At 37.8% G+C, this 6,601-nt stretch overlaps 2 long non-coding RNA genes across 2 annotated transcripts; both read left to right on the top strand.

Moving 5' to 3' along the window:
* The first annotated feature begins 25 nt into the window (after nt 1-25).
* Nucleotides 26-1,725, top strand: LOC310923459. Its single transcript, XR_014592594.1, has 3 exons — nt 26-169; nt 1,335-1,397; nt 1,498-1,725. It is a non-coding gene; the product is annotated as an uncharacterized lncRNA (long non-coding RNA).
* A 2,323-nt stretch (nt 1,726-4,048) lies between these two features.
* LOC310923458 lies at nt 4,049-6,338 on the top strand. The gene is made up of 2 exons (XR_014592593.1): nt 4,049-4,841; nt 4,936-6,338. It is a non-coding gene; the product is annotated as an uncharacterized lncRNA (long non-coding RNA).
* Nucleotides 6,339-6,601: the final 263 nt, after the last annotated feature.

Below are 6,601 nucleotides of genomic sequence, written 5' to 3'. Positions count from 1 at the left end.
GGCGCCGCCCACCTTGGACCTCCTGGACAGCTGCTGCTCAGGGCCGCCCGTCGGGGAATCGGGACCCAGGCAGGAGGGCTGAAAGCTGCAAAGCCTGGCGGCGATAGCAAAGATGTGTCCGTGCAAAGGGCACTGAACGAGGAGACGCTGGTGTCGGCGGCTCAGAAAGGTAAGGCGCAGGATGCTGTACGCTGCTCAGCTAAAGTTTTGTAGTTCCAAACATCAAGTATCTAGGAAAAAAAAAAAAATAAATCTCAGCACACCGAGCCGGTTTCTTTTCGCATCATATTGTTTGGAGCAGCTATTACATTTCTATATATGCGTTGCACAATCAGAACAAATTATGTGATTTCTTCTAAATAATCTGTGGATTTAAGTAATTATCAGGCACAAGGTGTAGCAGACTCTCATTTTCCTTTTCAGAAGGAAAACCTATCACATGCAGCCTGACTGTAGGGCTGTTGGGATAAATTCACCTCCAACCAAATCGTCACTACACGTGATGGATTGCCTTCACTCATTCACTTCAGTGAAAAGTGATTACTGCATAATTAGCCTCAGAAAGTTTAAGTACTTTGAAATGATTTACAAAAAACGCCTTCAACTAATTAGAAGACTGCAGGAGAAATAGTTACTAACGTTTCCTCCTTAACTTGTACTCCACTAAAATGCACACTGCCACTAAAAGATAGTAGTCTCTTTCCAAATACTCAAATATTTTGAAAGAGAGACTCTCATATGACTTACTTTGAAGTATATACTGACACTTGTACTTTAGATCAAAATTGAAAGATAAAAACTAATCAAACAGCAGTTAGTTTTGTTAATAAATAAAATATTGTTTTGGGGCTAATATTGCCCCTTTTACTGTTCTATTGATTGCTAATTCATAAAACCGGTTATTTTCAGTGTGTGTGACTTTTAAGCTTTCACTTTTTTATTTTTACTTCTTTTCTTTGCATAAGGATTGCAGTGATTGTGCGTTTAGGTGGTAGTGTGAATACTGCAGTGCTAAATGCCTCATTAGTTCCTAAAAAATCTAGCTCTCATGTACCCAAGAAGTAGCAGTCATTGCTACTTTGGATCTTGCAAACATCTGGCAAACCGAAAGTAATAAGGCTTAACACTGACATGTAAGCATGACCTGTACAATGTAAGAGATGTTCCTTGGCCTGTTTTACAGCAATGTGGCATTATGGAAACTGTTACTGGAATTTTTTCTTCTGGTAAAACGTTGTTTGAACTACAGACTAACAGAAGAGCATTTATGTAAGAAAGGCATACAAGTGTTATCCAAGGCTGCAACTTATGTGTTATTATCTTTTTTATTTCAGTGAAAGAAGCTGGAAGAGACTTTACCTATTTTATTGTGGTGCTTGTTGGAATTGGTGTTACAGGTTATTTTTTTTAAATTACATTCTTTATCAGAAGACACTTCTCGTTAATTCCATCTGGTTTCATAAGTTTTCATTTCATCTGCTGTTGTCTCTGTTACAGGTGGCTTGTTCTATGTGATTTTTAAAGAGCTATTCTCTTCTTCTAGTCCAAATAAGATCTATGGAGATGCCTTGGAGAAATGCAGATCTCACCCCGAGGTTGGTTTTTGAACTTCAGTCATCAGTTTGTGTTTCTCAGTAGTTACTGCCTTTCTTCAAGTCAAAACTTCACACTAGGAATCTCACAAGCTACTTGAAGACCCGTGTGGTGCTTTAGCAGTTCTGCCAGTGCTTTTAGCTGGGATTGGCTGGGTCAGCTCCAGAGCAGAGCCTTCATCAGGACAGGTCAGTGCAAGCATTGAACTAGCCTGCTAGAAGCCAAGTGAGTGTGCCACAGCATAAAAACTGATGGAAATACAGTCTGTCTTTCAGAGCCTGGGCTTGTGTCACCATACAGAAACTCTTAGGGACTTACCTAAGTGCCTGCTAAATATAGAACTTGAATTCTCCATGTCAGAGAGGCAACTAGTCCCACTAAGTTGTGTAGATCTAACCTGCTGCCTTTTCTCAACACTCTTACTCTATTGTGACACTTCCCTATGGTTCTGTCATTCTGTGAAGCACTGCACTGATACCCAGGAATTGAAATTCTTCATTTGAAGCACAGTTAGCATTCCTTTGGCTAACAGGAAAACAGGCAGAGAACAGTCATGGGATCACACAGTCATCATAGCTAGGTGTAAACAAAAAAATCAGTGTGAAACTAGATTTTAAAAAACACTACTTCAGACAAAACATCCTTCAGAAAAGATTGTAGCAGATGCCTTTGAAGGTAACCTAGAAATGAAGTGACAAGTCGTTGCTCTAGTAACAATAAAAAGACTGCTTTGGAACAAGTTTGTAGAATTAATACTTCTTTCCAGTACTTGCACAGTAAAACTTCTCTTCTTCTAACCAAATTTAAAGTAAGTTTAAGACTATGTTGATCTACTCTGATTTTATAGATCTGAAAAAAAAAAATTACTGAATTTCTTATTCAGTCGTGGTTTTTAGATAATAGGAAGGGGAATGCATTTGCATTTTAAACTTTGAAACATTCTCTTGGAGGAGACATAGGCAAATATTTTGTGCTTTTTTTTTTTTTCTTTTTACACAAAATGTCAATTTCCACATCTTCATCTCAGAGAACAGTACAAATAGAAGATATCAATAGGATTTATTTTAGGCATTTAATACAGAACTGTAAAAAAAAGACTGGAATACAGAGGCATTTTTCTTAAATTCTTTTTTTTTCATAAACACTCCTATTCTTGACATGTTAGATTCTCCAGGGGCATTTTGTTAAAAGAGGGTGTATTCACAGCAGAGGCGTGAGCTGATACTGGAATACCTGTTTGTATGTTATCCCTTCTGACAGCTCAAACCTCTTTTCTCTTGTAGGTAATTGGTGTTTTTGGTGAATCTATCAAAGGTTACGGAGAGGCAACAAGAAGAGGAAGACTACAGCATGTCAGATACCCCTTGGTGTTTGCCCCATAAAGACATCAGTTTCTGCACAGCAAAGATATTTTTGGATCACAAGTTAGTTCTAGAGTGATGAACTGTATGTAACATATCCTGTCACTTTTGATCAAACATAGAAGTTTTTTTGCAGTGCCTCTTGTGTGCCATATATCACTAAGTACAGTGTACATATAATATAAAATGCCAATTCTGAATGCCTCAGAACAAGCAATGGTCATCATGGTAAACATAGAGCTCTCCAGAAAATGGGATGAGCCTGAAAACAGTAGTGCAGAGGCCTAGGCTTGCATGAGGAGAGCAGTAATCTGACAGAAGTTTACAGTCTGAAACTATACTGAGCTGATACACAGGATGCTTTTTGGTACTTGAAGCAGCATCTCTACTGCATATTTAACAGAACGTCTATCACCTTAACCTCTCATGAGTGTGTCTTTTTATTACTTTCCTTTTAAAAGAAACAAGAAAACTATTTCTTACAAAACGTAAGTCCTCTCTGCTTTGCCTTTATTGGGTTATTTGGCAGGAATATATTCAGTGAGGTTTCATATAGGATGAGACACATAAGCCCAGACAGAGGTTGAACCATGAAATTGAGATTCCTTGTTAGGTCTGAGGAAAGTGGCTTTTAATCATTGAAGCTCTATCTCTTCACCAGACTCAGTGAAAAAATGTTTAAAGTAAAGCTGCTAAATGAAATCAATGTGCACAAACATCTTGAGCACCTGTCTGTAAATAAGTAAATGTACTATGAATCAGCTTTCCTAGTATTTAATTTCCATTATTTTGAATGACTAGTATCTTAAATAAATTTTTGAGATGAGAACTGTGTAAGATTGTAGAGTTTGCATCTGCAGTATAAGAATGACCTTAAATGTCTCAAAAATCTACAGGTTTTTTTTTGTGTATGAATACCCTGAATGTAAATTTACTGCAGTAAGGCTCTTCTTTCATATTTGTTCTCTCTACCATCATGTCACTTTAAACTATATTGGAAGTTTATTTCACAGTGTGTACCTGGGCATGACTGATGGACATAAGAGATTGGTGCTAAGCAGCAGTTAATATTTTCAGTAGGAAACATAAACCAGAACTCTAATGGGGTCATTAGTTTCCCAAAGTGGTCACTTTGAAAGTGATGTGCTATTTATTTAATACTTGAGCGCAACCCAACTCCAGTCTGAATACCAGCATTTAGGTTGGAGATCTCATATCAGTGCCAAAGTTACACAATTTCAGCAGAACAAAATTATTGCCAAAGTAACTTTGCACATAGTAAACTGTTTGTTTTGATGTGGTTTAACCAACCTAATAATTAATTTGAAAAAATATGCTGTGTGTGTTTCGGTTTGATAACTTAGTTTAGGTGCCTAAAATAACTCTGGAATTCTTGGTGATGTGGGGTCCCTTTCTAGATGTCAGGCTTCAAATCTGGGGTTTTTTAGAATTAATACAAGGCATTTCCATAGTCTTCAGCACTGGATTGCTTTTCAGTTTTGAGGGGAGGACTGGGGTGAGGACATTTAAGCATTTCATCTCTTAATCCTCAGCAGCTAATTAGCTCTTCTAACTCCACTAGTCCTTAGGCACTGACAGTAAAGCTTGAGAGGAGCAGTAGAGAAGGAACCCAAGGTAGAGTAAGGACACCACTGGAATACACTTTCTTACAAAATAAGTAAGCAACTCCTCTAAGTAAGTTTAAATTTGAAGTCTTAACTAGCATATAATCTGTATTCTTGCTGGGTGGTTGGGTTTTTGTTTTCTGTTGCTGTTTTTAGTCACATTGACTACGTAAAGGACGGACTGAAACATATGCGTTTGAAGTTCTATATTGAGGGCATTGAATCAGGGAAACAGGGAACGGTCCATGTGGAAGTCAAAGAGGTATGTACAATTGCTTGATACACCTGACAACCTGACAAGTCATGAATTTAAACTACCAAAGAGAAAAAAACACTCTGAATTTTTTTCTTTGCAGAATCTTGAAACAGGAAAATTCAAGGTTCACTATATTATTGTGGACGTTGAGACCTATCCAAGAAGAACCATTGTTATAGAAGACAACAGATAGCCAACGATCAAAGCTGCTGCCTTATCTCACATTGGATAATGATGTTGTAGCCAGGCTACACATGAATTGTGTGGTGTTGCCAATTGTGTCTCACAGCTTCAGGGCTGTGTTATGGGAAGTAGCCTCTCAGGACCTCCACTAAGGACTTTTGATAATAACAGATAAGGGATTTAAAGTGAAACCAATGAAATATAGCAGAACTATCATGGAAGATATTCTTGACATAGGAAAATAATGCCTCCTAATGAACAGTCTAATGATCGATAATACTTCTGCACACCCAAAACCTGAGTTTTTCAAGGATTTAGGTTTGGATGGGGAGTTTTTTGTCTTCCTTGGCTTGGATTTCCCACTACCACTGCAATAAAGAAAGAGGTAGTTTAACTGTAGACAGAACTCTACTGTTTTCATTTTGGATACCTTTGTAGTAAAAAGGTAAAGTAAGAATGTTAGTGATGCAAAAGAGATCTAGGCATGTAAGGGTAGGAATGGTGGAGGCACACACACCCATGGCAAACAACTGAAGATAAACACTTTAATATTGGTGTCTTCTAAATAAATTACCAGCAAGCAGAACATCACTACCATCTGCTCTTTCCGGTGTTTGCCATGCTGCTCTGCATGGTTGTAGCAAGGTGGGGGTTGGCCTTTTCTCCCAGGCAACTAGTGACAGGACAAGAGGACATGGCCTCAACCTCTGTCAGGGGAGATTTGGGTTGGACATCACCTTCAAAATGTTTTGAAAACCACAATATTTAATTTAAACTTCTCTTTGCCACCTTGTCTGTATCTACATCTGATAAACACCTGTGGTGTTTATCATGGCATCTTTGATCCGTAAAATGTTCCACATTATTTTCTTTTACTGCCTGCATCACCTTGCTAGCTGAGATTTACCAGGATGCTTCTTTATATTTCATGAATGAGGGACACAGCTGTGAAGGACATAATTTCTCCTGTGTTGTGAAAAAGCTGAGAATATTCTTGATAAAATTAAGACAGAAAAAGTAGCAGAAGAAATCCACCTTTATCTGACCTTAATGTTCTTAATTTGAATGAATTACAAATACAAGGCTCAAATGCTTTCCAATCTCATTGCAGGAAGCTTTTTGTAATCTTTTTTCTAGGAACATCTCATCAGTGAAGAAAAAAAAAAAAACACTTCTAGCTTTGTTTGTCAACTTTCTACTAGCTGGATACCTATCACCAGCAAGATTATTTAAGCCTCTTGAAACTTCAGGAGTGTTAAAGCTTTTTAGAAATATAGATTGTCTGCAGAAATAAAAGTCAAACATTTTTTGCTAACAGAAGTCATATGTGAACTGATTACTTCTTTCCATATTTCTCCTGAGGCTGAAGTTCGCTTTGTGGACTTGGCTGGCACCCATGCTTACAAAGCTTTCTTAAATTCTGTTTCATACAAATGCATCTATGGAGACACTGTAATCAAAATTAGGTGAAGATTAGTTGAACAAGACATTTGGAATACTGAACATTGATCTCTTGTGCAGTATCATCTTTCCTGGTGGTAGTTTGCACTGGAGGGGAATAGCTGTGTTCACTGAGTTTAAAC

Source organism: Zosterops lateralis (assembly GCF_965231275.1).
Source record: "Zosterops lateralis genome assembly, contig: HAP1_HAP1_SCAFFOLD_57, whole genome shotgun sequence".
Taxonomy (NCBI): Eukaryota; Metazoa; Chordata; class Aves; order Passeriformes; family Zosteropidae; genus Zosterops; species Zosterops lateralis.
Note: the sequence above shows the minus strand (reverse complement) of the source record. Positions and strands in the feature narration are given on the sequence as shown.